The sequence below is a fragment of the Sorex fumeus genome, unplaced genomic scaffold (assembly GCF_029834395.1).
Source record: "Sorex fumeus unplaced genomic scaffold, SorFum_2.1 ptg000128l, whole genome shotgun sequence".
In the NCBI taxonomy this organism is placed as follows: Eukaryota; Metazoa; Chordata; class Mammalia; order Eulipotyphla; family Soricidae; genus Sorex; species Sorex fumeus.
In genome coordinates, this window is record NW_026606185.1 from 24755132 (window position 1) to 24779438 (window position 24307).

At 40.5% G+C, this 24307-nt stretch overlaps 1 protein-coding gene and 1 non-coding gene across 2 annotated transcripts in view; one reads left to right on the plus strand and one right to left on the minus strand.

The window, feature by feature from the left end:
- Positions 1 to 24307, plus strand: part of GREB1L (GREB1 like retinoic acid receptor coactivator) — a 273750-nt gene that overhangs the window by 62540 nt on the left and 186903 nt on the right. The window lies entirely within an intron of this gene.
- On the minus strand, positions 2323 to 2426 carry LOC130045549 (U6 spliceosomal RNA). The gene has a single exon (XR_008795545.1). It is a non-coding gene; the product is annotated as a U6 spliceosomal RNA (small nuclear RNA).

Genomic DNA, 24307 nt, shown 5'->3' on the forward strand with positions numbered 1-24307 from the left:
GGGAAGAGAGATTAGCAATCAAAGTTAGATTACTCTTCCTTTTTTGTAAATGTGCATACAAAAGGGTCATAATCCATCAAGTGTGCATACCTTTTATTTGCGACTTGGTGTGAATGTTACATGCTTGAATAGCAGTACAAAGTGTACTCCAGACTTAAGAGTCTGAAATTATGATAAGTACTCATTATGATGAGAACAGTTTGCACTGAACAGACAATAGCTGGGCATACATCTTTCTCAAAAAAGAAAACACCAAATCTCAATCTTAGTGTTTGATAAACAGCAATTAATATAACAATATATTCTGAATATGTAATGATTTTCCAGGAATGGATGAAGTATAATGAATACTTGCATATTTATTTTGTGAATGTAAATGTCTGCAAATCAATAAGAATATATGCCTTAATTAAGGCAGAAGTGAAGAAGATCTTTTTCTTTCCCTTGCTGTATGTCATTAGACTACAGTCATTAGGCTTAAAGGTCATAGGCTAACCAAAACGAACTGGTGATAAACATCTTTTGTTATTATCTCTTTTATTCCTGGGACTCATCAGAATTTTTCTTAGCCTCTCCTTTCCAGCATACCGGTTTTTTATATTCTGTCATTTAATGGAAAAGTAGCAACCTTCAGAATTAAGAGCTTTTCTCCCTGACTTTCTTTTTAAATTTTCTAGTCATCTATTGTCTGTGTTCCATTGTATGGTTGTAATTTTTTCTGTAAGACTTTGGACACTTCTTCTACCTATTTTTGGCAAATTTTCACATGCTGTATTCTAATTTCTTTTTTTACAATGAAGTTTTAGTTATATGTAGCAGTACATCGATCTTTTGATCACTTGTCTTGATAGCAAGAAATATCAGCTCCATCCTTACCAAGGAGTGTAAAGTTTGGGATATTTGTGACTGACCTTAAGGTCTGACAGAGTTTAACATTTAAATTAATTTAAATTAGAACATAATTTTCTTTTAAGTGAGGTTTGATTTTTATTCTAGATGAAATACTGTTTTAAAATTGGAGTGACAGTCCCTAAGTCTCAGATTTTGATACACATACAAAATAGGAGTTTGCAAATGCTGACTTCTCGTTAGATCATAGATAAATTGATCTTAAATTGGCATCTTAGCAGTTTCCAAAGACCACCAGTCCAGGAATAGTGATCACCTATTCTTAAAGTATATTTGGTCCTTTTTAATCTATCCCTCACCCTCATTACTCTCTCTACCTGGGAGACTGGCTGAGGATTATACAAGGGCTCCTGTGCCCTCTGACTTTCTCTGATGGCATAGTCCCAGCAGGAGATCAAGAGAGGGATGGGAGTGAGGTCAGGCTAATTATTCTCCTGGTTCTCTCCTTATAGGGTTGCCTTGGGCTGCCTGTGCCCCTCGACCTAAGGTCATGGTTTCTTACTATAAGACTTTCTCCTGTTGGGCTCCTGTAATAAGTCCTTCCTCTCATCTTCTTTCCCTTAAGAGCCATTACACTCCTGCTGCTATCAGTCCTGAATAAGAGTAGTGTCCCTTATAGTTTCCCTACTCTGTGTATGCTTTTGCAAAAAAGTCCCTTCACTTTGGTTTATGCAAATTTTCCTAATATGAATGTGATCTCTGTTTCTTAATCAGAGTCCTCTCTGATACAATTATTATCCTTTCTTGAATTTGGGATTTTTTAGTTTTTTATTTGTATTTTAGCTTTAAAATTTTTTTACAGATTGTCTGTTACAGAGACATTATCTGAATAATGGCTGTGGAATGGGCACAAAGTAAGAGTCATTACCTCCTGGGGGAATCTGGCATGTGAAATAGACAAGTTACTGTTTTGTCTTTTTTTCTCTTTTTTCAGTATTCAATCAACATTTATTGAATAAATGAATAGCCTCTGTAATTTAAACATAGTGAACTTATCAGAGGCAGATATTAATATGAGCAGGTATAAATGTATTGAGGGGTCAGAGAGTTAGTGCAATGGGTGGCACTTGCCTTGTGTGCAGATGATCTTGGTTTCATCCCTGGGACCCCATATGGTCCTCTGAGCCCATCAGGAGTGATCCTGGAGCAAAGAGCCTGGAGTAAGGAGTAAGCCCTGATCACAGTCAGGCATGACCCTGCCACCAAAAATTTTTAAAAAAATTTTTATTAGTGAAACACCGTGAGGTACAGTTGTAGACTTAACAATTTTTTGTGTTTGGGTTTCAGTTATACAATGATCGAGTACCCATCCCTCCACCAGTGCCCATTCTCCACCACCAATGATCCTAGTATCCCTCCCACCCCCCATCCCCCCATCCCACCCTGTCTCTGTGGCAGGGCATTCCGTTTTGTAAAAATATGGAATGCTTCACGAATTTGCATGTCATCCTTGCACAGGGGCCATGCTAATCTCTGTATCGTTCCAATTTTAGTATATGAGCTGCTGAAACGAGCACCAATTTTTTTTTTGAGTGTTGAAAACAACTGCACTAGAACCTCTGACTGAGGTAGTTTTTTCTTTCCTACTTCCAAAGCCTACTAAACTAGAAGATACCTTAGAACCTGTGTACCCAGAGTCTGGCAGGACAGGAAAGATGTCACATCCCCTATCCAGTGTCTGGGGGAGGAATGCGTGAGAGAGACTTAGTAAGGCTTCTTAGGTATCTATATACTTGTTTTATGTCAGTATTTGAGAATATTGAGGCTAAGCTTTATGTACCTAATGAGAAATATCATAACTATCTAACTACCAAACTCTTCCTGATATTTAAGGAAGTGGAGTAGGGGAAGGGCATCACACATATGACAACCTAGGTGGAATGCTTCAAGTACCATTGGGGAAACTAGAACCAAATTTTCCACTCTTCCTGAAAGAGTAGAACTTGTTACTAAAAGATTATAATAAATTGTGTTAGGATTTTGTTGAAACCTTACTAATTCTAGTTTTTTTTTTATTACTCTAGCTCCTGCTTTAAGTATATCTCAACTTTTTCTCCTTGAGCTGTCTTGCTCTTTTTTTTTGTGGATAATCAAAATGCAATCTCTAGGGGAATGATTGTATTTAAATTTAGGCATTCCTAGTTGTTTGGCCTGGTGGAAGATAGGGATGTTGCGGAACATCCTACAACACACAAGACAGTTGTCTCCACCCCCACCTGCCATGGCAAAGACTTATCCAGCTTGAAGAATTAATAGTTTCAAGACTGAAAAGCCCTAACATATACAGTTATTTGTCCAATATAACTTTCTGTGGTGATGAAAATGATGTATACTAGTAGTCATTACTGCCTGTCATTATTGAACTGATGGTACAAAGAAGTAGGCAGTGGCACAAGGGACTGTAGGATTCCCAACTGGCAGTGGTGGATATGCTTACCAGTTACAGGCCTGTGGGACAGGGGAGGGACCCCTGCTGGGACTCTGTACCATGGAGGAAAGAGGACAGGCTGTCTGGGAGGAGCACCTACCTTTGGTGGAGGATGCAGGCAGCAGTAGATCTGGCTAGAAGGAAAATACTTGATCTCACTCTCTCCCTTCCTTCCAGTTCTTCCTTCCTTCCTTCAAGGCCCTTCTAAGCTACTCACAGACAGAAATCAGAGTATAGCTAACCTTAGTGGATGTGGTACATACAGATTTGTCTCCTGACACAGAACAGAGAAGAGATGACTATAGATATGTCCAGAACATTTTGCCTGTTTTTTTTTTCCATTAAGGTTTCTTCTCCCAGTGGCCCTCCTACAAATACTTTTTGTTCTCCCACTGTGAATCAGGTTTCTTTTATTAACTCCAGTCTGTCCTTTAGAACTGAGACTGTTTTAACCCTAGTATGCACGGGTACGATTTCTCAATCTCTCTGTTCTGCTTACCTAACAACACAACCCCATTCTCTTGCATACTAAAGTCGTACTTCTTCTGCCAGTCCTGTAGTTTATTTTCTGGGCTAGCACTCTGCATCTGTGCCCACTCATAAAAATGAATAACACATGAACATATAACAGTCTCAAAAAGAATTATTCAGCCATACTATCCGTTTACTTGCATGACAACATGTAGTATTAGAAGTCACAGGAGCATTAATGGGTGTTGACTTTAAATGGATTAAATTTCATTTTTAATCATCTGTGGCAACGAAAGAATATCATAACTCAGAAACTCAGAAAGTTTTGGACAGGATAAATATAGATAATGTTTGAAATATAGAATGTGTGGATCTGGGTAAAAAAGTAAAGAAAAGGCCCTCCCGTTGATCATCGATTTGCTCGAGCGGGCCCAGTAACGTCTCCATTGGAGACTTTGTTGTTACTGTGTTTGGCATATCGAATACGTCACGGGGAGCTTGCCAGGCTCTGCCATGCGGGCGAGATACTCTAGGTAGCTTGCCGAGCTCTCCGAGAGGGGCGGAGGAATCGAACTCGGGTCGGCCATGTTGGCTGCGTGCAAGGCAGATGCCCTACCCGCTGGGTATTGCTGTGATATAAACTTCCACCATTAACTATTTCAGACTCTGGACATATTATCTTGCAAACTGGTCAGAGCCAGCACCACTACACTGTGGTTTATCTATTGTTATTTATTGTGATTGTATTTTAAACTAAGACTTAAAATTTTTAAACTAAGTTCATTTAAAAATGACAATCATTCATTGTTAGTGAAAAAATAATTTTATGAAAATAACTTTTCCAAAGCAAGAAATTCAAGGAAAGAAAATAATTTTTTACTCTTTTTTCAAATTTTAAAAAATTTTGACTTACTAAAAAGCAACTGTTAAATCAGTTGCAGAATCATCTCATGTAACTTCTGGGAAAATCCATTGAAAACTCATGAGAAAATTAGTAGAAAAGATTCTATCTTATTTCTATTATAAAAGGTTCTAACTTTGTGGTGCTCTGAAAGGATTTTAGAGACAACCCCCCTCCAGGTCCTTATTTCCATACTTTGAGATTTGCTGTTTATTTGGGGAAGTACTCCCAAATTAATTTATTGAACATAATATTAAGAGCTTGAGGGTCAGAGAGATGGATAATGCAGTGTATAAGGAGCTTGCCTTGCATGCAGCTGACCTAGGTTTGATCCTTGGCAGCATGTGCTCACCTCTGAGCACTGCCAGGGGTGATCCCTAAGCCATAAGCACTTCCAGGTGTGTCCCAAATCCCTACCCTGCCAGAAAACAAGTTTTAGTAGTTTTCCTATCATGTTGATATATTGAAACAGAAAATTTTTTAATTCTTAAAAAGTATTTCCCTTTCAGAATGCCTTGCCACAGAGGCGAGGTGGGGTGGGGAGGATCGGGAGGGGAGTGGGAGGACTACTGAGATCACTGATGGGGAGAACGGGCACTAGTGGAGGGATGGGTACTCGATCATTGTATAACTGAAACCCAAGCACAAAAGTTTGTAAGTCTACAACTGTACCTCATGGTGTTTCAGGAATAATAAAAAAAAGTATTTTCCTTTCTTTTCCTTGTTGTTGTTATGATGAACAAACATTGCAAATTGTTTCTTTTGTGCCAGAGATCTTTTTTGTGCTATAACTCCAGGTATCCCAGATGTCCGGCTGGCTACACACAGCATGTGTGGACAGTGTGGAGGCCAGGAGAGGGCAATTTATAATTTGATGTCTGCAGTGCAGGTGCTTGGACAATAAACTATACTCAGACCCTGACAAAGTTAAAATTTTTTTATTTAAAATTTTAAACATTAAAATAAGTTGAAAGTTACTTCTTTTCTCCCAAGTAATTGTCTTGTATAGAACACATCTTTGGCTAGATCTTGGTATAGAGGATAAGATGAATATAAATCTTTGGGTTTGATGAGCAGAAGACCTATTTTGTCAAATAGGTGTTCTATTTGAGAAATAGAACATGAAGTGGTGATACATGTAGAAGTAATTTTAACTAGAGTGGAAGGAGTAATGGAGAGTGAGGAAGTTTAGACAAACTGCTCTCATGTCTGATCAGAAAGAATAGCAATAACTGATCAATAGTTGATTTTCTTTACTACGGAAGGTCTAGATTGAAGCCCTTGAAAAAGAATATAATAATCAAGACACTTCAGAGAAACCAATTAGTGGGCTTGAGATTAGTGAATGGGTGGCTAGGCACTTGTTTTGTAAATGGTCAACTCTGGTTCAATCCCCTCCCCAACTGCTGCCCCACACCACACACAGCCAGGAATGATCCTCGAACACAGGATCAGAAGTAAGCCCTGAGTACAGCTGGTGTGTTGTCCTCCCCCACCACTGAAGCCAATTAACAGTGTAAGCATTGGTTATTTTCAACTTCTCATGTAAGAATAAAATAAGCAAAGCAGCAAAATCCTTGGCAGATATTTTGAGAGCTGTATTTTTATAACACTGTCTAGAGATACAAGTAGTTAATAGGTTTGCGGGGTATGGTGCCGCCAGCAGGTCAATCTGTACCTGTGAGGCGAGTGCATCAGCAGCCTCATGGCGCCTTCAGACTTCCAGATACCCCAAAATTGCTGCTGTGCCTTTGGCCAGACCCCAAAAACTTGGGGCAAAGTTTACCAAGAAAGTAAACGGCCAAAAGTTAGGTATGTGGGAAACACACCCACAAACCACCTCCGGCTCAGCTATATAATTGGAGGCAAGGCCTCTTTGGTTCCTGATTGAACTGCTTAATGGCCATGATCCCAGAGACTCAGAAACGAATCTCAGAACCCAGTGGCTTTAGGTAGAAATGCGTCTGGTCTCTGCAGTAGGCTACCGGTGCTGGGCTAACCCAGGTGGGAATAGGTTTTGTGCCTTTGCCTGTTCCCCCTGGTGGCCCAGTGGCCGCCATCTGTCTGAGGCCACTGGATAGTCACATTTGGGCCCCCAGTACGAGACACACAGGGCCTCACGGGATGGGGGTGGAGTCGGGCTTGTCCTCCCCACCCCAACGAGACCCCAAGTCATCGCCCATGAATGGCCTCTCTGGCTTCTGATCAAGCTGCTTAACGGCCATGATCCCAGAGGCTCAGAAACATCTCAAAACCCAGTGGCCTTTGGCAGAAATGCATCCGGACTCCACAGTACGTTACTGTCGCCTGGCCACCCCAGGGGGGAATGGGTGCTGTCCCTCCGCCTGCTCCCTCTTGTCGACTTGGTGGCTGTCATCCTCCAGAGGCCATTGGAAAGTCAGGCTTGGGCCCGCAGTGACGAAACTTGTTGGGTCTCACGGGATGGGGGGGGAGGTGGAGCCGGGCCTGTCTTCCCCACCCCAATGAGACCCCAAGTCATCGCCCACGAATGGCCTCTTTGGCTCCTCATCAAGCTGCTCAAGGGCCATGATCCCAGAGACTCAGGAGCAGATCTCTAAACCCAGTGGCTTTTGGCAGAAATCCCTCCAGATTTAAGTGTTAAAATTTCAGAATTTCAGAACCACATGGCTCTACTGCAGCCACACGACATCATATGTTATTCATAACCAGCAGTAGAACACATATTGTCTATTGTTGCCTTTTCAGCAGATCTGAGTGTTGGGGTAAAATCTTAAATAATGGTGGGTCTGGTGTCGAAATAGTGAATGTGATCAAAGTAGAGAGAGAGTAATGTAGAAATCATCTGCCCCACAGGCAGGGGGAGGGTGTGGGATGGGGGTATACTGGGATTTTTGGTGGTGGAGAATGGGCACTGGTGAAGGTACGGGTGTTTCATTGTATGACTGAGACTTAGATCCAAAAGTTTTGTAACTGCTCTCACGGTGATTCAATAAATAAAATTTTAAAAAATGAAAAAAATATAGGTTTGTTTATTCTAAGTAGGTCAGAACAAGTCATTCTAACTGTTTTGAGTTGGCATGAACAGACAGAACTTCCCTTTCTTTTGCGAATACATATTTCTGTTAGCAAATGAGCATGTTTTTTTTTAAAAAAAGAGAACCACTGGAGATAATCCTCTGCAAAATGATAAATTATGCCCAAATGGCATCTATTCACTTACCTGCTCAACATTTCTTTCGATCCTCCAGGCATATGTATTTAAAACGTTAATTCAAAGACATTATACTCAGTAAGTTTAAATGCCAACTAGTCCCCGGGAAGGGCTCAGCACAAGGCATATTAGACATCAGGTGTGCAGGGGCATGTGCACTGTTGCTACCACTGTCAGTGGCAGAGAAGATTTTGATAGTGAGAGGAAGACATCTTTGTTAGTTAAATTTTAGTGACTGGAAGAAAAATTGTAGCTGGGCATGTAACTACCAAGGCAAACCATGGAGGCAGTTTTCTTTTCCACTATCTTAGGTGAGTCTCTTTGGGGGAGTTTATATACTATAAATTAGAGTCACAAAAATAAATTTTATTCAATACTGTGAGCTGGAGTGATTGCATGCAGCTGACCTGGGTTCGATTCCTCCCTCCCTTTCAGAGAGCCTGGCAAGCTACCGAGAGTATCCTGCCCGCATAGCAGAGTCTGGCAAGCTCCCCGTGGTGTATTCGATATGCCAAAAATAGTAACAAGTCTCACAATGGAGACGTTACTGGTGCCCACTCGAGCAACTCGATGAACAACGGGACATAGTGCTGCAGTGCTACTGTGTGCCAATAACTGTGTTGTTAACCGACATGTTGCCTCATCTAGTCTCTGAGAAAAGTCAACAAGCTAAGTGGTATTATAAACATTTTCTGGAGCTCAGGGCCACAGATGGACTATATCTCCTCTCTTTTAACCCAGTGATCGAAGATAGATGTATCAGGATTGACCCAAAACAACAGAACATTTCAGATATCAGCTCTTGTTTATAGTTTCCTAATATATATCTTTTTGTTTTGGGAGCCACACCCAGTGGTGCTCGGGACTTGCTCCTGGCTCTACACTCCGGCAGGACTTGGGAGGGCATATGGAGTGCTGGGGATCAAACTTAGTTGACTGTCTGCAGGGCAAATGTTTACCCAATGCAGTGTTTCTCTGGCCTCCTAATATATTTGCAAAGATCCATTGCTCCAGCAAAAGTAAGAAGTTATCAGGATTGTAAATAAGTTCTCTTTTCGTTAAAGCTCAAAGGAAGGGGGGGGGATCCTTCTTTAAATTTGGACACATTTCTTAGAATCCTCAGAAATACTTGGCTCAGGTTTATATCCTCTCCCAAAGCCAAAGTACTGTTATTGCCCATCATTGTGGAGAAAGATACAATTATGATGGCTTCTATTATTTCTCTCTTTCCTCAGTACATGTGTAGGAGTTTTATCTCATAAAACGAAATTTAAATTTTTCACATGAACAGAATGACTATTGGCCAATTTCTTGCTCATCTTGTCTAAAAATGGGCAGTTCTTCTTTCTGACAGGCTAAAACAGAGATATTAGGGGAATTTCTGCAGGCTGAATTACATGGTACAGAATTACTTGTTTTGTCTGTTTGTCTGCTCTTCTTGTGTTTGCTCTCGGTGATTTTTCACCAACGAAGTTTAATTATCATGGATCTAGATCCATATTACTTTGGTGAAGGTGATTTTGCTCCCTCCCTCTTTGTAACACTAACTCTTTACACAACCTTTTCATAGAATCTCAGAGGTGAGAAGTGACTATCTAGAAAAACTGAAATCATCTTATTGCCTTGAAAGCTGGGAAACACACACACTTTAGAAACCAGTAAATAACTTGAGGCAAAAAATGATGAATTATTCTTTCGTGAACCTGGTGGAAGAACTGCTTAATACATAGTAGGCATAGTTATCAACTGCATAAGGTTAAAACAACTTCAATAAGTCATTAATTAATTTTTTTGGTTTTGAGGCCATACCCAACTGTTCTCGGGGCTTACTCCTGGCTCTGAGCTCAGGAATCAATCCTGGCAGGGCTTGGGGGACCATATGGGATTGGGGAGTGAATTTGGATTGACGTCTTCCAGGCAAATACCCTACCTGCTGTACTATTTCTCCAGTCCCTATTCTCCTATAAGTCGTTAGCACCAGATGCAAGACCTGTTTAACACCTAGTAGAAACTCAATGAAAGTTTAATAGAGGAAATATGATCATTTTTATTAATATGTCAACAGGAAGACTAAAACAAAAATGTAAAGCTTGATGCTACCAGGGCATCTGATTTGTAAAGTGGACAAGGTTGCAAATTAGCAAGTTGTAGGTTTATGACTACTCAGTATTTTCTAATTTTCTGTTTTATATTCTGTAATTACATATTTTTTTGTTCAGTGGCCACACCGGATGATGCTTAGGTTCTTTGCTTAGGTAGGGCTCAAGGGATCCTATGTAGTGTCAGGAATTGAACCCACAGTTGGTGAGTGCAAGGTAAGGGCCACACCCGCTGTACTGAAACTCCTTTGAGTTTCAAAGGAAAGGTGTGGTGGCACTTGTAGTACTCGAGCGCCCAGTGGCTGAGAGCTGTTCCCTAGGCCGGACAATGGCCACAGTCGGACGAAGGACCAGGGGAACAGAGAAACAGGGACTGGGCCCCCGGCTGGATGGTAGTTTATTTCTCCTTCCTCCCTAGTTTAGTCTGATCTCTCCCCTTATAGCACAATCGTAGTCGTAGTTTTGGTTGTAGTCCCAGTCATCATAATTCCTCATCCTCGTCCTTATAGTTCTCCTCTTTCTAGTCCCCATTTCCCCCTTACAGCATAGTTATATAAAAATCATGAAGGGTTGGGGTACACATAGGGGGTGTTGAGCATTATCATAAAAAAACGATGTAAAGCCACTCCTTCAAGGGAAATTCTAGGAGATTAACTCATATCTCAGGATTCAACACTCCAGATTATTAGGAGATCCACTCAAGGGTGGGATTCCATCTAAGGTGTATTGCTTTCTGCTTTCCTCATTTAGTAGCACTGTAGCACTGTCCTCCCATTGTTCATCGATTTGCTCCAGTGGGCCCAGCAACATCTCCATTGTGATACTTGTTGTTACTGTTTTTGGCAAATTGAATACATCCTGGGTAGCTTGCCAGGCTTTGCTGCGGGCGAGATACTCTCGGTAGCTTGCCGGGCTCTCTGAGAGGGGCAGAGGAATCAAACTTGGGTTGGCCAGGTTGGCTGCGTGCAAGGCAAATGCCCTACCCGCTGTGCTATTGCTCTAACTCTCAGGTAGTAATCCATTTAAACTTTCATAGCAAATTTACTTCTTATAATATTTCTGGGCTGGAGCGATAGCACAGAGGTAGGGTGTTTGCCTTGCACGCAGCCAACATGGCCGACCCGAGTTCGATTCCTCCGCCCCTCTCGGAGAGCCCTGCAAGCTACCGAGAGTATCTCGCCCGCACGGCAGAGCCTGGCAAGCTACCCGTGATGTATTCGATATGCCAAACACAGTAACAACAAAGTCTCCAATGGAGACGTTACTGGGCCCGCTTGAGCAAATTGATGAACAATGAGAGGACAGTGACAGTGATGTAATTGTATGCCCTGGGAGCACTGTGGTGGGAGTAACTCAATAAACCTAATAATAAACACAGGAGGAGCAAGGACAAAATATTTCTAGTCATTTTGTATGAATACAGTAAGATTAAGCTTAAAGGTTGGCTCTTCCTGGGGACATCTTGCTATATATTCCAGACCATATTCCTCAGGCCAGGCTAGTCTTTCCTAACCCCAGTAGGGTCCTTATTAAGTTACTTCTTTCTTGGTCATGACAGAGTTTGTCCCATGACCATGCTCTTAACTCACTATACTTATGCTGCTTAGCTTGTCTCCTTTCAATACCAGGGTAGCTTACATCTTGCCCTGGGTCCACCCAGGCCCTTTGTTGGAAACCTGCCTTTAGAATTCTAGGAACTAAGGGCAACTGAGGCTTAAGTCAAGTAATTATGGATGCCCAGGAGTAAATATTACTTTGGAGTCAATTAATTTATATGTTACAAGCACAGCATGAACTGTCTAACTGTGTCTATACAAAAAGTACATTGCTAAATCATGCAAGTGACATAAAGGAGAGAGAAAAGCAATATAGGATTATTAGTGCCTGATGGAATTGGGTGGGCCTCATTATAGACTGGATTTGACCTTGGAGCCATGATTTGCTTATCATTGGTTTTTGGTGTTGAGATTTAATAGGCTTCCAAAGCATGGAATGTTTAGTAAAAGGTTTTAAGAACATGAAAAATGTTTTCAGTTTGATTTTATGTGAAAGGTTTAACAGTAAACGTAGACTGGTTTCATCTATGTAAGAAAAATGTACATGTACACAGAAAGAATTGGAAGAGAGGGGCTGAGTGATAGTACAGCGGGTAGGGCGTTTGCCTTGCATGCATCCGACTCAGGTTCGATTCCCAGCATCCCATATGGTCCCCGGAACACTGCCAGAAGTAATTCCTGAGTGCAGAGCCAGGAGTAACCCCTGAATAACCCCTGAACATCGCCGGGTATGACCCAAAAATCAAAAAAAAAATTGGAAGAGAAAAAATAGAAGAAGCATGTGTGTTGAAAGATTAAATATAATTGTCTTTGAATTCTAGGGTTAGGATAATTCTGAATATTTTTCCTTCTAGACTATATTTCTTATAATGAGCATGTATTGCTTTGATAATCAAGAGAATAAAATTAAAGCCTAGTGGTGCTTAGTGTCTCTGTACTCAGGAGATTATGTGGCATTGGGGATGAAAACGAGGGCTCCCACATGCAGAACATGTGCTTCCGCCCTTTGAACCATCTCTCTGGCTTATTTCCTAAAACTTTGACCTAGACCACTAATAATAAATGCAGTACATTATGACAGTAATAGATTTCTTTGTCATAGTCGTCAGGAGACTGAAAAAGTTTTTACTGAACAATGGGAGGACCGTGACCATGACTGATCTTTAGGGCTGGAGTGATAGCACAGCAGTAGGGTATTTGCCTTGCATGAGGCCAACTGGTGTTCGATTCCTCCCCCCCTCTTGGAGAGCCCGGCAAGCTACGGAGAGTATCTCGCCCGCACGGCAAAGCCTGACAAGCTACCCATGGCATATTCGATATGCCAAAAACAGTAACAACAAGTCTCACAATTTGTTGTGAGAGTGAGACATTACTGGTGCCCGCTAGAGCAAATCTGATCTTTAAAAAGCATTTATTGCCTTTCTTCTATGAAAGTCTTATTGTTAATTGTATAGGTGAAGGCTTTGTGGGACAACGGGAAGAGATGGCAGATATTGAGTAAGTGAGTCTCATTTACTAGCTATATAACATTAGAGAAATCCTTTAAAAAAATTGAATCACTGTAAGGTATACAGTTATAAAGTAGTCCCTGTTTGGGTTGCAGTGTTCCAGCACCCATTCCTTCACCATGTACATTTCCCACCACCAGTGTCTCCAGGTTCCTTCCCACATACACATCCACATCCCCACAATGGTCACAGACACTTTTCTTCTCTCTGGCAGAGAAATCCTTTTATCCAGACTTAAAGTACTTTTTAAAAAATGGTGTTTATAATAGGTACTATATAAGATGTTTGTGTGGGTCATGAAAAAAAATTTGAAGAGGGACTGGTGTATAAAAGCCATGGATGTGACTTTCTTTAATAACCCTTGATCCATTTTTTAACTTGTCATCAAGAAATAGGATACACATAAAAGGATATTTGCAAATTAATGGAGAAAATAACAAATTTTGTAATGGATGTCTAGAAAGCAGTAATAAAACAAAAATGTAAGTATAAAACAAACAAAACAGATTACCCCGAACATTTTTACTGATTTCTTATCCTGCTTGTAGTCATAGTAAGCTTAATTTGCTAAGAGGAAGAGTGAGAATTTCAATGAAAAAGAAATCCTCATAAATAAGTGCATTTTCAACCTCTTTTCCTTTTACTAACACTCTTTTTAAATATAAAGCTGTCCTCCTGAAAGAATACATATGAAGTTCTTAGAGTTGAGTGTCCATGCTATGCCAAATCATTTCATAAGACTTGGTGAATTTTCAGAATAGTTGGTGATTTTTACTTTTGTTTCAAAACGAATTGGATGCATATTTAAATATGGGGTGGGACAAGAACAGAAAAATCATCTGTCTTAAATCCTACCAATACAGCCACCATTTCAGAGATGAAAAAATTGACTCAGCAGAGGATGGGTTTAGACAGAAGGTAAAGGTCTGTCACAGCCCTACAGTATAGTCCAGACTTTGGGTTACTCCCACCTGAGTCGAATTTCTTTCCTATGAAATGCCTCTGCTCTTTGTTGTTTCTGGGGTTGAGCGGCCTGTCCCATGTGGATATAGAAAAAAACCACACAACTCTGGTGCCAGCCAGCATTTCAGAACTTATATAGAGAAGGGAATATGTGGTCTCTCTTTTTTTTTTTTTTTAAAAAGTCATTATTAAGTTCCTGTATTATGATATCTCTTTGTTTAAAAAAACTTCTTTGTGGCTTTCTTTTTCACCAATAAAATCTTTCAGAGCCTTGCAGAGAGCCAGACCTGTCTTTTTGCTTTACAGTGTTGTACCACAGTCCATCATCAAAGACTCCTAATAAAGATTTTGCATCAGGTCAGAGCAATAGTACAGCCAGTAGGGCGTTTTCCTTGCTCGTGGTCGACCCAGGTTCAATCCCTGGTATTCCATATGGTTCCCCCAGTTCTGCCAGGAGAAATTCCTGAGTGCAGAGACAGGAGTAACCCCTGAGCATCGCTGGGTGTGAGACAAAAAGCAAAAATAATATAATAATAGTTGCATCTTAAAAAAGTAAATAAATAAAATTAACGTGTGGCTAGGTACCATTAGCAATTAATAGTTTCTAGCTCTGATAAGAGTTTCAGACAAATAAATAAAGTTTATACAGGCAAATTCAAGCCAGAAGATTTAAACCAGAATTTCCTGTGGACTATGATAGGCATTTCCATGATTTTGAGTACTTTTGAATTACAGAGAAAGACACACACTATCAATGCTCTAAGAAGCTAGCTCTAGTCTGCTTATTGTGGTAACCCAGGGAAACGGTTTTTTTGTAACAAGTAAACAGCAAATTGGCTACCCTAGTCACTTCTGTTATCAAAGGCATCAGCAGAACTAGGGCATGAGCAATTTCTTCTGTTCCAGTCTTTGTCTAAATAATGGAAGAGAGAAATCTGGCTCAAATTATAGAAGACCAGAAAAGGTGAAGTATTGTGTCATGAACTCTATTAAGATTACAACTGAAAATTGTCTTCCAGACCCTTTTGTCTCTGCCAAATGGCAATAACTCATTTTGGTGGTAATTGAAGAAATGACCCTAGGATCAATGGACAGAATATCAGGCACAGGGTTTATTATTTCCTAGCATCTTAGGTTTGTATTGTTGGGTCTCCTCAGCTTGCTTTTTCCCATATTAACAGGCAGTAACAATGACCTCCAGTTAGATATCTGTGTAAAAAGTAGTAGATTATATTTCCAGAAATTGTTTTAAAATGTTAAAAAAAGTAGTTAAAATATAAAGTTGTACTGCTGTTGTCATTGCCATTAGCAATTATTATTGCATTTTAAAAATTAATCTTGAATTTACTGTTTCTTGGTAACTAGATGTAAGTTTATTGAGATAGGCACCATATTTTTATAAAGAAAAAAAATTCCTATTTTGGAGACTAACACCTAAGAATACCCGAGATAAGTACCAGGAGGTTTACTCCATGGCTTGGAGGCCAGTCGCACACGCTAGGGGAAAAGGCAGCTCAGATAGAGAAGGGAGCACCGAATAAAGGATCCTCCCAGGATGGGAGATCCGTGCTGAGAGTGGACTGTGGACCGAACATGATTGCCACTCATTGCCTCTTTTGCAAACCACAGCACCCAAAAGGAGAGAGAGAACAAAAGGGAATGTCCTGCTACAGAGGCAGGGTGGGATGGGGGAGATGAGGGGTGGGAGGGATACTAGGATCAGTGGTGGTGGAGAATGGGCACTGGTGGAGGGATGGGTACTCAATCATCGTATAACTGAAACCCAAGCACAAAAATTTCTAAGTCTGCAATTGTACCTCATAGTGTTTCACTAATAAAAATTTTAAAAAAAAGTTTTAACAAACAATATAAAATAAATTATTCTCTGTCTGCTAAGGAGGTAGACTTGGAGAGTGGGTGGGGACAATAGTGGAGAGAATGTCACACTGGTGGTAGGATTGGTGATGGAACATTGAATGCCCAAAACAACTATGTCATAAGCAGCTTTGTAAATCAAAAATGTTTAAAGTTATTAAAAAATAAAAAAGAAAAAAATTCCTCTACCCCAAGTTATATACTTTCAAAACTTTACATACTCATTATGCCATAATTTTGTAATTACAAAACAAATATAAGATTATTTTCAAATGTATTTTATGGGACCAAAAAATTAGAATTCCTATTCATATCCTTCTCATTCTTACGTGAGATGTTGTAGAACTGACCAGAAATTAATGATCGGTCACAATTTATATCTAAATAACAGTTAAGTCTACTTCCCTGCTGATCTATTTCCTCATATATCCATGGGGATTGACAGGTGAGCTAATAAAACAGAGGTAAATGTGCTTGCCTTGCACAGTGTGAACCTCGGTTCAAATCGCAGCGTCACATATGATTGATCCCAAGCACCTCCAGGTATGGCCCTGAGCACAGAACTCAAAGTAAGCCCTGAGCACTGCTGAGTATGTAAAAAAATAAATGAATTGGAGGTAAAGCTCATCCCCCAAAACTAATGTAAAATTATGTGAAATGATACAGCGGGTAGGGCGTTCGCCTTACAAGCGGCCAACATGGCCGACCCGAGTTCGATTCCTCCGCCCCTCTCGGAGAGCCCGGCAAGCTACCGAGAGTATTCGATATGCCAGACACAGTAACAACAAAGTCTCCAATGGAGACGTTACTGGGCCCGCTCAAGCAAATCGACGATCAACGGGAGGGCCTTTACCTTTACCTTACTTTTTGTTAAATATTCTGATCCCTACCTTAATGTTGAAGGGACTAAATGACAGACATGACAATGTCAAATTTCTGCCAAAAACGGTTTGTTGTATTTTTCAGATGATGTTAATTCTCAAGCTAGCAGATTTCACTGAGGCATAAGCAGGGCACGCCTTTCAAACATGAAACATGCCACTATGTAGCACATTGGCGGCTGAACTGATCTATGGCGATTACTAGCCACTGCCACTTCTAGGACTTAGTTTATTTGTTAATGTAATTTCATTAGATATGAAATAAAGTTAAAAGAATTTAAAAAAGAAAGATAGTTGTTTCGGTGCAATCCTGGTTGAGTGATTTGGAAAGATTTGATAAGATTGATAAGAGGACCAGGTCTCTGTTTCTGGTGACAGAGTCTGGGGAAGGGGCAACAGGCATCATGCCCAGCTGCCACAATGATAAGAAGCAGTTCCTGATGCAGTACAAGAAGCAAGTTAAGGAGATGGATAAAATAAAGCAGCTAATCAAAAACAGAAAAAGTAGGTGAAATTACAGGAACTAAAAGCAAAGGCTGTAGCATCCTCACTTTCCACTTACTTCCAGAAGCGCTGACCACCACACCCACATCCCACAACCGCTACCCTTGTAAACTCACAGCCGAGTTAATATTCAGGATTTTCTGGAGCAACAGCTCCAAATTCAACAATACTGACATCCCAGGAAGTGGACACCAAATTAGATGGGAAAGTAACTTAGTAGCCAACTGTAGTACTGTCCTCCCTTTGTTCATAGATTTGCTCCAGTGGGCCCAGTAATGCCTCAATTGTGAGACTTGTGGTTTCTGTGTTTGGCATATGAATACGTCACCGGTAGCTTGCCATATGGAATATGTCACGGGTAGCTTGGCAGGTTTTGCCTGCGGGGTAGATACTCTCGGTAGAAGAAATCTTGCCAGGCTCTCCGAGAGGGGCAGAGGAATCGAACCCAGGTTGGGCCGGTTGGCAGTGTGTATGGCAAACGCCCTATCTGCTGTGCTATTGATCCAGCCGATAGTAGCCAACTAAGTGCAATAAATAAAAATAACACATAAGGCTCAACTGCTTACTAAATACTCAGACAAGGACTTCAAGAGCCAAATTTTCATTTCTTTCACTGAGTTTTTTTTTTAAATAATTCCACTTGCCATTTAGTTGTAACAAGAAATATAAAAGAAATTATTTTGTACCTGCTGAGGGCAAATTTGGGGTTGGTTGGGCAGATGGGGACAGTGATGGAGGGAAGGTCACCTGGTGGTGGGATTGGTGCAGGAATGCCTGTCACAAATGCATCTTGAACAATTTTGTAAACCATGGTGTTTAAATAAAGGAGAAAAAGTAAAAGCAAAGGACTTGGAGAAGGGTCTTCTGGCCAAAGTAGAACGAAAAAATCTGACCAAAAAATAATCTGTTCTTTGTGCCTGAAGCAGTGGTGATCCTTAATTCCATTGAGAAATCATTGGTTTATAAGAATTTAAATGCATGTATTCAAAGTACAGTATTAACACACAACCAAACTGCCAGTATTGCTCGGAACCACTCCATTCGACCCTTTCAGTTTATCCCTCCCCTCCTCCCCCGTTTCCTTTGTACCCTCAATTCAGTGGTGAGAGTCTAAGGCTTTGTTTCATTGGACATTGTTTTCTTGCTTTGTTTCTTTATATACCACGTATGAGTGAGATCATCTGGTATTTGTCTTTCTCCTTTTGATTTAGTGTACTTACCATGACCTCTCCAGTTCCATCCTTGTAATAGCAAATGGTAAGATTTTATCTTTTCTTATAACTGAATGGTATTCCATTGTGTAGACCACATCTTCGTTATCTACTCTGTTATTGGGCACTTTAGTTGTTTCCAAATGTGACTACTACTATAAATAATGCTGCCCCCCCAAAAAAAAATAGGAGTGTCAGGGCTGGAGCAATAGTACAGCGGGTAGGCATTTGCCTTGTATGTGGCCAACCCAAATTCAGTCCCCAGTATCCCATATGGTCTCCCAGGCACCGCCAGGAGTAATTCCTGAGCACAGGGCCAGGAGTAACCCCTGAGCATCGACAGTGTGACCCCCCAAAAATAAGATAGAAGTACATATGTATTTTAAAATATGTTTTGTGGGGCTGGAGCAATAGCACAGCACAGGTAGGGAGTTTGCCTTGCACACAGCCGACCCGGGTTCGATTCCCAGCATCCCATATGAGTACTGCCAGGGGTAATTCCTGAGCGCAGAGCCAGGAGTAACCCCTGTGCATCGCCAAGTGTGACCCCAAAAAAGCAAAAAAAATGTTTTGTGTTCTTTGGGTAAGCATCTAGAAGCATAATTATTGAATTATTGGTAGTTCTGTTTTTAGTTTTTTGAGAAAATTTCAAGTTTTTTTCCCTGGTAGGCTAAACCAGTTTACAATCCCAACAGTGAATAGAGGTTCCTTTTCTCCACATGCCCACCAGTAGCTGTTTTTGTTTGATGGTTTGGTTTTAGGTTTTTGGGGTCAGCAATGCTCAGGGCTTACTTCTGGCTCTTTGCTTAGGGATCACTTCTGGCAGGATTCAGGGACCACGTATGATGGCAGGAATTGAACCCAGATCAGCTGCATGCAAGACAAATGCCCTGCCTGGTAAACTATCTTTCCATCCCCCCTGTTTCTGGCTTTTTTGATAAAAACTGTTCTCACTTGTGTGAGATGATATATCACTATCATTGTTATTTGCACTTTTCTGATAATCAGTGATGATAAACACTTTTTCATGTGCCGTTAGTGTCTATCTGTCCTCTTTGAAAAGTGAGTTCAGCTATTTTTCACCTTTTTTCTTTTCAGAGTAAAATGAAAAAATTCCTTTACTAGTTCTGTTTAAATGATTCTCAAATCAACACTTCCCATATGTATTTCAGTCTCCTATTTCTTAATTCCTGTAAGGTACCGCCATGTAGATATTATCTGCTACTGACAAATCCTGTATGTTTGAATCAAATAGAAAAAGTTTGACTTACCCTCATTTTTTGATAAGGTTGTTTTTGAAGCTGAATGTGAGTTTTGTGAGGTTCATGGCTCTTGGCTAGGTGCTCAGGAACCATATAATGCCAAAGATCAAACTCAAGGATCCCATGTACAGAACATGTGCTCCATCCCTTATAGCCTGTTTCCTGGCCTTTTAGAGTTCTTTGCATATTTTAGATGTTAGCCCTTTGTCAGATGTGATATGTCAATATTTTCTTCCATCCTATAGAGGAAAGTTGTTTCTCTTATCCTATAGAAGAAATTTTTTTGTCAGAGGATTTTTTTATTTGTTTGGTTTTTGAGACACACCCAGCAATACGCCGTGACTACTCCTGACTTCGTGCTCAGTAATAACCCTTGGTATTTCTTGGGACTCTATACATGGTGTCAGGGATTCAAAACTGGGTCAGCTACATGCAAGGCAAATATCTTACCACCTATACTATCTCTCCAGCCTTTGTGTTTAATGATAGTTTCTTTTGCTATACAGAAACTTTTTAGTTTGATGTATTCCAGTACACTTATTTTTTCTACTCTTTCCTTACCAATGGACTTGAACCCCTGAATTTATCACAAAAAGCCAGTATCTTGTAACATGTTGCTATGTTTTTTTCTTTGATGTATATTTATTGACTTAGGTATAATATCTCATGTACCATCCATTTTGAGATGTAAACTTTAGAGGGAGGAGAGGGGGTGGATTACACTTGGAGATACTCAGGGCTTACTCCTGGCTCAGGGGTCACTCCTGGTGATGATCAAATGTGGTGCTGGGGATCAGACCAGGGTCGGCCACATAAAAACCAAGTGCCTTACCAGCTGCACCATCTCTCCAGCCTGAGATCACCTTTTCTGTGTGTTACAAAATGATGGTCCAATTTCAGACTTTTGTCAGGAGTCACAGTTTTTAATTCCTGGTTGCAGGTGTAATGTTGAACCTACAGGAGTGGAAAGTGACTTAGGCTGGTCCCCCAGTCACCACTGGGAGCTGGGAGTCTCCCTGGAGTACTACTACATGTGGCACAAAAAATAAGAAAAGAATGCCAGTGCCTAGATGCACTGCTGCACACCTGAACAGTAGGGTCACCACATACATGGTCAATGATAGCTATGTGTCAAGTTCAGAGAGAAGTGCCAGGGAGGCTGCCTTTTTGTTCTGAGGCACATATGCACCTAGACCTAGGCCTGAGAGGTATCAACAGTGCCTGATAACCCCAGACGGCCCAGCTGGGGAAACTGTGTTATGGAGGCTGGGAGGTTGTATGCCCACAAGGGCTCAAGGGGGACATAACAGGCAGTGGGGACTATTATGCTAAAATCAGAGCTGAAAGTTTTGAGAAGTCACCAAGATGGTGCCTGCTGGTGACTCTGTCCCCTGTTCATATACTATAGTATGTTGCCTCCCATTCAAGTATTTTAAGAAGAGGATTATAGATTTTGATGTGAAAATTTATTGTAATCAAGCTCATTCCCCAGAGTAAAGATCCACACATTAAAAAGTCTCTTTCCAATTGTAGCTGGTACCCTGTGTTGCGGGGCTTCTCGGTTAGCTTGTCCCCTTATCTCCAACCCATTTTTAAATGTTCCTTCTTTTCTTTATCTGTTGGGGTTTCAGGTATAAATCTGTGGTTGGTCCTAAGCTTCTGTATAGATTGTTCAGTGATCTCAGGATTATACAAACACAAATTCTCCCTATTAGGTTATCTTAGCCCTCCTTCATTCTTCATTCCTCATTAAACATACATGTTCCTTGCCATAACACAAGTAGCTTTAATAGCTAAATTGAAGCGCCTTGAATAGGATAAGTTGACAAAAGCACTTCCTGTGAAATCAATGTGTTAAGAGTACAGTAAAAGTTATTGGTAGGAGAGTCATAGAAGTCTGCATGCACTCTGGACTCACTGTCTCTTAAGTGTCTTTATTCATGTATTTGGTTTTTGAGCCTCACTCAGAGGTGCTCAGAGGCTACTCCTGTCTGTGCTCAGAGAACCACATGATTCTGAGGATTAAAACCAGGCCTCCTACATCCAAAGCATGTTGCTCTAACCCATTGGTCTGCCTCTCTTCATCTTTCATAAGTGTATTAAACTCTAATTTTATTCTAAACAGGTGGAAATGGAGAATTATAGGTAATGCATTATGGTTTAAACCCTCACAAGAACCTTCAGACAGCTAATACTCAGCAAAAGCCCTTATCCTATACTCAAAGGATGAAAAGCGAATTCATATTGATATATTTTAAGTTTAAAGTATAAACAAATGTGTGTATTTTCACACTTTTTCAGACAGTATTCTATCAGAAACAAAAAAATGAATATTATAGAAATGAGGAATTGCATACATGTATGAGGACTAGGAATGTGAAGTTCTCAAAGGTGGTCAAAGGTTCATGGGTTCACTAGCCACTCACTAGTCCTGAAATCCTTGTGTTGGTGAGCAAATGGGAGCTTGTACCAGGCTAGGTCTGTTTACCTCGTGGCGAGGTTTGTGGGATGCAACTTCAGTAGAGCTACTACTTGAGGCGACAGTCAGTATCTGTGGGTGGGCCTGATGTTGCAGTAGCAAGTAGGCAGGATAAAAGTGGGAGGTGGGACAGAGGAGAGCAAGGGCAATGGGGATCTACTCTGGCCCCTGTGACTGGGGCTGTTTCTGACTGCAGTGACATTCTAAGAGTAACGGCTCTTTCCTCACTTGCACCCTCTAAATCTCACCCCAGACTCCACATCTGCAAGCTCTAATTCAGCACCACATTGGGCAGTTGGCTCTGGACCTTAACAAAGCCCAACCCTGCATACCCACTTATGCGATATTTTTAGTTAATCAATCATGTATTGTGTTTACATGTCTTTAAGAATGCTGCCATTATTTACTCTACCATCTATATTAAAATGCAAATCTAGATGATGAATTATACTGAAATTATGCCCTAAGACCTGTAATGTTATTTTATGTCTTTAGAATTAACAGACAAAGTTGAATTACTAGTTTTAGAGAGAGTTGGGACAGTTTATTGGATAGGAGTTCCTTAACCACAGAGTTTAAATCTTTTCTCTCTTCTATTGAGAATCCCATAATGACAACTAGGAGAAAGAAGAACAAATTTTATAACTGTGAGCTAGAAATATAGTCCAATAGAAAAGGCAACTGCCTTCAACATGGCCTAACTGTATTCAATCCCCAACATGGTATATTGTCCTCTGAGCACTGTTAAGAGTAATTCCTGAATGCAGAGCCAGGAGTAAGCCCTGCAAACATCAGGGTGTAGCCCCCAAAAGAACTGATCTATCAGATCTGCACTGCTGGGTCAGTAGCACCAGGAGTGGCTCCTGTGTTTACCCAGCACAATTTGGGGCAATCCCTAAAAAAATAAAAAAACCCTACAGTAGTAAACATGGTATTGTTTTTTCTTATTCCAAATTAGGAATTACATTTTACATTTGAAAATAAAATATCAATACATTAACTGATAGGAATAAAAACGCATACCACTATAAATCAGAAATGAACTGAAAAAAATATAGCTCATATCACAAGAGAAAATAATGCTAATTTCTTTCATATGTAAATGATTCCATCTGTATTGACCATCAACAAATGGGAAACAGATAAAAATATGAAGAGATCTTTCATAGAAAAACCTATAGGGACCACTGGGGCTGGAGAGATAGTAGAGTGGGTAGGACATTACACCCAGCTGAACCAGGTTCTATCCTCAGCATCACATATGGTCTCCTGAATCCCTGAGCACCACCAGGAGTGATCCCTGAGCATAATCAGATATGGCCCCAAAGCAAGTATCAGACAAACAAACAAATGATAAGGACTAGAGAGAGAGTGCAGCCTTGCACATGGTCAATGCAGTTTCAATTCCCAGCATCCCATATTGTCCTTTGAGCCCACCAGAAGTGATCCCTGAGTTCAGAGCCAGGAGTAAATCCTGATTACTGTTAGATATAGCTGCCAAATCAATACGTATGCATTTATATATACAGATATACTGCATATTTTTCTTTTTTTTATTTTTATTAGTGAAACACCATGAGGTACAGTTGTAGACTTACAATTTTTTAAAAAAATTTTTAATAGTGAGACATCTTGAGGTACAGTTGCAGACTTACAAATTTTTGTGCTTGGGTTTCAGTTATAAATTGATCATTTAAATAGACCTTTATCTTTTTTTTTGTTTGTTTTCTTTGGATCACATCTGGTGATGCTCAGGTGTTACTTCTGACTATGCAACTCAGAAATTACTCCTGTCGGTGCTTGGGGGACCATATGGGATACCAGGAATCGAACCCCAGTTGGCTGTGTGCAAGGCACATAGCCCTAGCTGCTGTACTATTTCTCCGGCCCCAAATAGACCTTTATCTTCTTTTTTCAGATTGAGAAAGGTTGAAACTAAAATTAAACTTTGTGCAAAAAGTACACTCCTCTTGGTCCAAGGTATAATCCTACTTCTGTTCCATATGAATGTAATATAAATTTTTAGAAATAAATAATCAACAAATGGTTAGTTGCTTAATAAGAATG